Raw genomic sequence first — 10,000 nt, 5'->3', positions numbered from 1 at the left:
GTGCGTTCAGTCACACGTGTCTTGAGAGCGGCTGTTCCAAGTCTTGTCTGGTCGAGTGGCTTCTGTGCCAGTGTTTTGCCGGCGGATCAGCCTGCCAGGTGAAAGGCTGGAAGTAGAAATGCTTCCCTCACGGAGGAGAAGGGCTAAGCACCCTGCTGGGAATGAGGGGAAAGAGCTAGCGTTAGCAGTGGAGACCTCGTCGGCTGATGAGGGTACTGGACCTTCGGTTGGGTCCCCGCCGCGTAGGAAGGTTAGGATAGGATCGCCATCGTTGGTGATGTTAGGCATCACTTCTCTTCGTGTTGATGACACTGTGTTATCAACATGGAGTGAGTGTGCAGGGGTTCTGTTAGGAGCGTTCTTTCCTAGGGCTGAGGAGCTGGCACCTCTTGCACAAGAGGTACCGGTTCCTCCACTTGATGATGGGGAGTTGGGATATGCCTTTAGCCTGGTTAGGTCTAAACGGTCCCCAGGTCTTGATGGTTTGAACGGAGAGTTGTGCAAAAGCTTGTGGAAGTTCATTCCGGAATACCTGGAGGTCATTTACGATAAGTGCATTTGTGAGGGATATTTTCCACGTGAGTGGAAAAGTGCTAGGGTTGTTCCTCTCCTGAAGTCACCTGATAAGATTAGGAGTGATCCACGATCTTATCGGGGCATCAGTCTTCTTCCAGTGCTTGGTAAAGTACTGGAGAGAGTTATGGTGGAAAGGCTTCAGGAGCTAACGCGGGATTTGAGTGCGGTTGTCTGTATTGTGCGTGAGTGTTGTGCAGCGGAAATGCCTCCACCACGGTGGAGAGGGGCAAAAGCCCCAGCGGAGAGTGAAGACTCCGGGCCTTCATTGGTCCAGGTGGAGTCATCGACGGACGATGATGGAGTGGGGCAACCCTTGCGGCCCCACCCAAGAGGAAGGCGCGATTGGGTTCGCCACCACAGGCGAACTCTGGTGAGAGCGGGACGGATGGGGTACTCCAGAAGCTGGATACGGTTGCAACCAAAGCAGCCGTAGGACAGAAGGTTGCGGCGAAGGGCGGAGCATGTGGAAGCAGGCAAGGTTGCGCAAACAACAAGGTAGGAGGCAACAAGGGGGGAAAAGGGGGTGTTATTGGGGGTGGGGGCCATGTTACGGCGATGAAAGCCGTAACAGCCCAGTTGAGCGAAGTTGTGTTCGGGGCGAAAAGCCTCGTTGGGATCGCCTCTAAATATGAGGAGATTCTTATGAGTGTCCTTACGGAAAATGCTCACCTTCAAGGCTCCTGTGACTTCCTCTAAGGAAGTCATAAATAAAGTTGTTAAGGAGGTGGGGCCTTCACTGGGTGTTCGTGTCCATGATGTGAAGTCAATTAAGAGGGGTGGCGTAGTGATACCCACTCATTCTGTTGCTGAGAGGGAGAAAGTGGCGAGCAACGCCAAATTCGGTGAGGTAGGGTTGGACGTTAGCGTCAATAAAAAGTTGGGGCCCAGGGTCGTTGTACAGGGAGTACGCACTAAGATATCCCATGAAGAATTCATGGAGGAGCTGTTTATGCTGTATTACAATATACTGAAACACAATTGTGAAATATACAAAAATTAATATATAATGGTATATTGTATAGTTGTTAGAGAGAATCCTAACATAAAGATACAGATTTTTGAACGCAAAGTACTTTATTTCTCAATATTCATTGAGAACATAAGGTAGTGTTATAGATTGTTATCAAACGACTATTACAATATACTGACTGAAAAACAATTGAAATATACAAAAATTAATATATAATGGTATATTGTATAGTTGTTAGAGAGAATCTTAACATAAAAATACAGCTTTGAACGCAAAGTTATCAAACGACTTTTACAATATACTGAAAAGCAATTGAAATATACAAAAATTAATATAATGGTATATTGTATAATATAAAAACTATGTTTGGTTAAACGGCGGACATAAAAATGATTATATTTAGGTAGCCAAATGCATCGTCATCGTATTAGTGACGCGCATGAAGGAATTCAGTAGATTCCTACTGTCCCTATCTGCGGATTCGATTGTAGAATTTCAGATTGTTCAGACGTGTTTTCGTTTCTGTGCGTTTTCTGTGTCGTGAATTTTTTGTGAATTGGTGTTTTTTGTGTGGGAGCCCTCAGCATTGGATGTAAGTACATTCATTTTGAGTATTTGTGTATTAGTTTGTGATTTGTGGTAGTTTTTTAGCGCATTTGCATACATATTTACGCATTAGTATATTAATATATACGTGTGTGTATATATGTGTGTTTTTCATAAAAAATTTTCATTTTCAATATATGTTCAATTGTATGTGTAGATAAAGTTTGTCAGTACGTGTATACTTTTTCTGTAGTTGGCTTTGTGTATTTTTACATTACTGCAAGTGTTTGAATATATATACAATTGTATGTATATTTTCTCATTTGTTAGTTTGTGTGTGCATATCATAGCTGGCTTTTGAAAATTTTTACATTGCGGCAGGTGTTTATTTATATACGTGTAGTTGAGTGTATTTTTGGAAATTTGAATTTGTTTTTGTGAAAAGAAAATTTGTTTGAGCAAGTGTTTTTTGTGTGACGTAATTGTTTTTCGTTTGTTGTTTTTTGAGCACAGGTGTTTTCGTGCACAGGTGTTTTTGAGCATAGGTGTTTTCGAGTACAGGTGTTTTTGAGCACAGGTGTTTTTGAGCACAGTAGTTTTTGTGTGTAGGCGCGTGTTAGGTAGTACCTTTTGGGGTTTACGTGGTTTACCCACATTGTTAGCGTGGGTGCTGACTCTCATAGAGTCTCAGTGTTTTCTGTGTTTGTTGTTTTTCTGCTTTTTGGTTTTTCTGCCAGTGAGTGTTGTGTTGAGTGTCTGGTACTGAGTTGCCACTTGTTTCCGGGGGGATTGGGCAGGTTTTGCTCAAAGGGTACCGGTGTCTGTCCGAGTGTTGAAGGTGCTGATTTTTGTTTAGACTGCGTTCGTAGCTGTTAACCTTAGACCTACAGTGCGATTTGGTTCAGCTCCACATCGGTTGGCTTGGAGCCGTTACGGGGACTTTGTTCTGTCCGGCGGTTTATTGGGTGACCAGTTCCAGACCGTTGGCTGGAGTTGTGGGTTGTGCCCTTGCGATATCGCAATAATCGACTGCTTAGGTGGTAGCAGCTACTGGACGATTCTATTCTTATAGTTAGTTCCTTCAGTGCGTTCAGTCACACGTGTCTTGAGAGCGGCTGTTCCAAGTCTTGTCTGGTCGAGTGGCTTCTGTGCCAGTGTTTTGCCGGCGGATCAGCCTGCCAGGTGAAAGGCTGGAAGTAGAAATGCTTCCCTCACGGAGGAGAAGGGCTAAGCACCCTGCTGGGAATGAGGGGAAAGAGCTAGCGTTAGCAGTGGAGACCTCGTCGGCTGATGAGGGTACTGGACCTTCGGTTGGGTCCCCGCCGCGTAGGAAGGTTAGGATAGGATCGCCATCGTTGGTGATGTTAGGCATCACTTCTCTTCGTGTTGATGACACTGTGTTATCAACATGGAGTGAGTGTGCAGGGGTTCTGTTAGGAGCGTTCTTTCCTAGGGCTGAGGAGCTGGCACCTCTTGCACAAGAGGTACCGGTTCCTCCACTTGATGATGGGGAGTTGGGATATGCCTTTAGCCTGGTTAGGTCTAAACGGTCCCCAGGTCTTGATGGTTTGAACGGAGAGTTGTGCAAAAGCTTGTGGAAGTTCATTCCGGAATACCTGGAGGTCATTTACGATAAGTGCATTTGTGAGGGATATTTTCCACGTGAGTGGAAAAGTGCTAGGGTTGTTCCTCTCCTGAAGTCACCTGATAAGATTAGGAGTGATCCACGATCTTATCGGGGCATCAGTCTTCTTCCAGTGCTTGGTAAAGTACTGGAGAGAGTTATGGTGGAAAGGCTTCAGGAGCTAACGCGGGATTTGAGTGCGGTTGTCTGTATTGTGCGTGAGTGTTGTGCAGCGGAAATGCCTCCACCACGGTGGAGAGGGGCAAAAGCCCCAGCGGAGAGTGAAGACTCCGGGCCTTCATTGGTCCAGGTGGAGTCATCGACGGACGATGATGGAGTGGGGCAACCCTTGCGGCCCCACCCAAGAGGAAGGCGCGATTGGGTTCGCCACCACAGGCGAACTCTGGTGAGAGCGGGACGGATGGGGTACTCCAGAAGCTGGATACGGTTGCAACCAAAGCAGCCGTAGGACAGAAGGTTGCGGCGAAGGGCGGAGCATGTGGAAGCAGGCAAGGTTGCGCAAACAACAAGGTAGGAGGCAACAAGGGGGGAAAAGGGGGTGTTATTGGGGGTGGGGGCCATGTTACGGCGATGAAAGCCGTAACAGCCCAGTTGAGCGAAGTTGTGTTCGGGGCGAAAAGCCTCGTTGGGATCGCCTCTAAATATGAGGAGATTCTTATGAGTGTCCTTACGGAAAATGCTCACCTTCAAGGCTCCTGTGACTTCCTCTAAGGAAGTCATAAATAAAGTTGTTAAGGAGGTGGGGCCTTCACTGGGTGTTCGTGTCCATGATGTGAAGTCAATTAAGAGGGGTGGCGTAGTGATACCCACTCATTCTGTTGCTGAGAGGGAGAAAGTGGCGAGCAACGCCAAATTCGGTGAGGTAGGGTTGGACGTTAGCGTCAATAAAAAGTTGGGGCCCAGGGTCGTTGTACAGGGAGTACGCACTAAGATATCCCATGAAGAATTCATGGAGGAGCTGTTTCGGCTGAACCTTCGGGAGTTCAGCCCCGAGTCCAAAAAGACGGACGTGAGGATGGTCAGTCGTCCCTGGAAGGTGGCGACTGATGGCAGGACAAATGTTGTCCTAGAGGGTACGGACAAACTAATGTCCACCCTCCTGGATGCGGGTAGGTGCTACGTCAAGTGGTTCTCCTTCCGTGTCCGTGCGGATAGTCCCGTGACCGGCTGCTTCCGATGCATGGGTCAATGCTCCTCATTGTCGCAACTGTGCGTTTAAAGGAAGGCCAGCTGGACATCTCATGATGTCGGCTGCCTGTCCGATTTACTGTGGGGTTGTCAGACGTGCTCTCGCCAGACATTAATGGTTGTGTTTTTTTTTTTTTCAATTAAATTGCCAGGGTTCTTATGCCGTTATGTGCGAGTTAGGGAGTTGCTTGATAGAGGGTGGGTGCAGCATCGCCCTACTCCAGGAACCATACGCCACCAATTTTAGAATGGTAAGTGGTCTTCCTGGGGGTTTCAGGGTCTTCGCGGACCTTGGGTGTAATGCTGCAATTGTTGTGACTGACCCAAGCTATGACTGCATAGTTTTGGACTCGTCACAAGAGGGTGTATATGTTTCTGTAGAGGAGGGGTTCGGTAGGCTGATTGTTGCTAGCATGTATTGTAAGTTTAGGCAACCTTTAGAGCTTTATCTTCGATACATGGATAAACTACTACTACTTGCGGGTAGTAGCCCATTTATCTTAGGGATGGATGCGAATGCCATATCCTCGATGTGGTGTAGCAAGTTTCACAAGAGGTACCGGTTCCTTCACTTGATGATGGGGAGTTGAGATATTCCTTTAGCCTGGTTAGGTCTACGGTCCCCAGGTCTTGATGGTTTGAACGGAGAGTTGTGCAAAAGCTTGTGGAAGTTCATTCCGGAATACTTGGAGGTCATTTACGATAAGTGCATTTGTGAGGGATATTTTCCACGTGAGTGGAAAAGTGCTAGGGTTGTTCCTCTCCTGAAGTCACCTGATAAGATAAGGAGTGATCCACGATCTTATCGGGGCATCAGTCTTCTTCCAGTGCTTGGTAAAGTACTGGAGAGAGTTATGGTGGAAAGGCTTCAGGAGCTAACGCGGGATTTGAGGTCGGATAGGCAGTATGGTTTTAGGAAGGAACGTAGCGTAGAGGACGCCTGGATGTATGTTCAGCGTGCTGTCCGGGAGAATGCCAACAAATATGTCCTTGGCATATTTGTCGATTTCAAGGGGGCATTTGATTTCCTAATCTGGGATCGGGTGATTCAACGATTGGAGGAACTTGGCTGTGCGGAAATTAGTCTCTGGCAGAGCTACTTTTCGGACAGAAAAGCCTCTATCGTTGGAATGAATGGTAGTGTGGACATTAGGGTAGAACGGGGCTGCCCACAGGGATCCATCTGTGGTCCATATATATGGGGGATGGGGTTATATGTAGAAGTTCACGCAAGTGAGGAAAGTTTCTGATTGCCATTCACTTGGGAGTGGCCAAGAACGATTCTTTTGCATATGACTCAAGCAGCTCACGACTTCCGGTTTTAGACCAAGTATCCCCTGGGTAGCTAACATACATCCGTTTGGAGGCGAGCTAAAGTGAGAAGGCGAAGCCCGCTTGTGCGGTTGTGCGTAGGGCTTGGGACCCACCACATAAAAAAAATCTCCCCAATGAAAACAAACACCGAGCCTCGGATGAGAAACCCCCCTTTTGATGACGACCCCTGCAAACGTACTAAGGATCATGATTTGAGGGCATGCACCTGGAATGTCCGGACTCTTAATTGGGAAGGTGCCTCTGCCCAGCTGGTTGATGTCCTCATACAACTAAAGGCTGACATCACCGCCGTCCAAGAAGTGCGATGGACGGGACAAGGACGGAAGAAGGTGGGTCCTTGTGACATCTACTACAGCGGCCATATAAAGGAGCGCAAATTCGGTGTTGGATTTGTGGTGGGAGAGAGACTACGTCGCCGAGTCCTGGCATTCACCCCGGTGGATGAACGTCTTGCCACAATCCGCATCAAAGCGAGGTTCTTCAACATATCGCTGATTTGCGCCCACGCCCCAACGGAAGAGAAGGACGATGTGACCAAAGATGCTTTCTATGAGCGCCTAGAACGCACCTATGAGCGCTGCCCCCGCCACGATGTCAAAATCGTGCTTGGCGATTTTAACGCCAGGGTGGGTAAAGAAGGTGTCTTTGGCACAACAGTCGGAAAATTCAGCCTCCATGACGAAACATCGCCAAACGGCCTGAGGCTGATCGACTTCGCTGGGGCCCGAAATATGGTTGTCTGTAGTACCAGATTCCAGCATAAAAAAATTCATCAAGCAACGTGGCTGTCCCCTGATCGAAACACGCGCAATCAAATCGATCACGTTGTGATAGACGGAAGACATGGCTCCAGTGTTTTAGACGTGCGTACGCTCCGAGGACCAAACATTGACTCGGACCATTATCTAGTAGCAGCAAAGATACGCACTCGCCTCTGTGCAGCAAAGAGCGCCCGTCAACAAACACAAGGAAGGTTCGACGTCGAAAAGCTGCAATCACAACCGACAGCCGAACGATTTTCTACTCGACTTGCACTCCTGCTCTCTGAGAGCACTCATCTGCATCTCGATATAAGGGAGCTGTGGAACGGCATCTCAAACTCATTGCATACCGCTGCAGCCGAAAAATTGGTCTCCGGCAACGCCAAAAAAACTAGTTGGTACGATGAGAATTGTCGTTCCGCAGTGGAGAGAAAACAGACTGCCTACCTCGCAACGTTGCGATCGACCACAACACGTTCGGGGTGGGATAGATATCGAGAACTGAAGAGGGAAGCGAGACGCATTTGCAGACGTAAAAAGAAAGAGGCCGAAATGCGTGAGTATGAAAAGCTTGAAAAGCTGGCCGACATGGGTAATGCTCGAAAATTTTATGAAAAGTTGAGGCGATTAACAGAAGGTTTCAAGACCGGAGCATTATCATGTAGGGACCGAGAAGGTAATCTGGTAACGGATGTCCAGAGCACACTGGGATTATGGAACGAACACTTCTCCGACCTGCTCAATGGCAGTGAAAGTACAACACCAGGAGATGGCGAACCCGATTCCCCAATCGATGACGATGGAATAGATGTTCCATTACCCGACCATTAAGAAATTCGAATAGCAATTACCTGCTTGAAGAACAACAAAGCGGCGGGGCCGATGGATTACCGGCCGAGCTATTCAAATACGGCGGCGAAGAACTGATAAGGTGCATGCATCAGCTTCTTTGTAGAATATGGCCGGAAGAAAGCATGCCTGACGATTGGAATCTTAGTGTGCTCTGCCCAATCCATAAGAAGGGAGACCCCACAATCTGCGCCAACTACCGTAGTATAAGTCTCCTCAATATCGCATATAAGGTTTTGTCGAGCGTATTGTGTGAAAGACTAAAGCCCACCGTCAACGAACTGATTGGACCTTATCAGTGTGGCTTTAGACCTGGAAAATCCACAATGGACCAGATATTCACCATCCGCCAAATCTTGGAAAAGACCCGAGAGAGAAGAATCGATACTCACCATCTTTTTATCGATTTTAAAGCTGCCTTCGATAGCGCGAAAAGGAGTTGCCTTTATGCCGCGATGTCTGAATTTGGTATCCCTGCAAAACTAATACGGCTATGTAAGCTGACGTTGAGCAACACCAAAAGCTCCGTCAGGATCTCGAAGGACCTCTCCGAGCCGTTCGATGCCAAACGAGGCTTCAGACAGGGTGACTCACTATCGTGCGACTTCTTCAATCTATTGCTGGAAAAAAATAATACGAGCTGCAGAACTAAATAGAGAGGGTACAATCTTCTACAAGAGTGTACAGCTCCTGGCGTATGCCGATGATATTGATATCATCGGAAGCGACAACCGCGCCGTTTGTTCTGCGTTTTCCAGACTAGATAAAGAAGCGAAGCGTATGGGTCTGGTGGTGAATGAGGACAAGACGAAATATCTCCTGTCATCAAACAAACAGTCAGCGCACTCGCGTCTTGGCTCCCACGTCACTGTTGACAGTCATAACTTTGAAGTTGTAGATAATTTCGTTTATCTGGGAACCAGCATTAACAACACCAACAATGTCAGCCTTGAAATCCAACGCAGAATCACTCTTACCAACAGGTGCTACTTTAGACTGAGTAGGCAATTGAAAAGTAAAGTCCTCTCTCGACGAACCAAACTCAAACTCTATAAGTCGCTCATTATTCCCGTCCTGATGTATGGCGCTGAAGCGTGGACGATGACAACATCCGATGAGACGACTCTTGGGGTTTTCGAGAGAAAGGTTTTGCGCAAGATTTATGGTCCTCTAAACATTGGCAACGGCGAATACCGCAGGCGATGGAACGATGAGCTGTACGATTTATACGACGACATTGACATAGTTCAGCGAATAAAAAGACAGCGGCTACGCTGGCTAGGTCATGTTGTACGGATGGAAGAAAACACTCCAGCTCTGAAAGTATTCGATGCAGTACCCGCTGGAGGAAGCCGCGGAAGAGGACGACCTCCACTCCGGTGGAAAGACCAAGTGCAAAGTGACCTGGCTTCACTTGGTGTTTCCAGTTGGCGCCAAAAAGCAAAAAGGAGGAATGAGTGGCGCGCTCTGGTGGATTCGGCTATAATCGCTTAAAGCGGTTCCTACGCCAAATATATATATATATATAATGATGGACTCTCTGCTTGGCCAACTTGAAACACTTTGTAGTTGTTGTGCATATGCAAACGATCTTCTTCTCCTAGTTGAAGGTCGTTCACGGTTGGAGTTAGAGCGGAAGGGTGAACGATTGTTAGAAATTGTTCACAATTGGTGTGGGGGTTGACGTATCGGTTGACAAGACGGTGACAATGCTCTTGAAAGGCATACTGTCATCGGCTCGTCCACCGATTGTCCGAATGAATGGGGTCAATATCAGGTATGTGACGCAAGTCAAATATCTGGGATTAACCATCGGCGAAAGGATGTGTTTCAACCCTCACTTGGTTTACGTGGAGGAGCGATTGTTAGGAATTGCCGGCAAGATCAAGCGCGTGTTAAGGAGCGATTGGGGTCTCGGACGTCGTGCGGTTCGTAGTATATATAGGAATTAGCATCAAAGGTCAGGGGTCGCCAAAAACTTCTTTCCATACAACGTTGTTTGATGGTTGCCTGTTTGCCTGTATGTCGCACCATTTCTACAGATGCGTTACAGGTGTTGTTAGGTGCGCCTTCTCTTGACCTGATTGTTATACAGCGTGCTGTTGCATTTAGGTTAAGAAGAGGCTTAAG

This window comes from Zeugodacus cucurbitae, chromosome X (genome assembly GCF_028554725.1).
Source record: "Zeugodacus cucurbitae isolate PBARC_wt_2022May chromosome X, idZeuCucr1.2, whole genome shotgun sequence".
Classification (NCBI taxonomy): Eukaryota; Metazoa; Arthropoda; class Insecta; order Diptera; family Tephritidae; genus Zeugodacus; species Zeugodacus cucurbitae.
The sequence above is the reverse complement of the archived record's forward strand: the minus strand, read 5'-3'. Positions refer to the sequence as shown.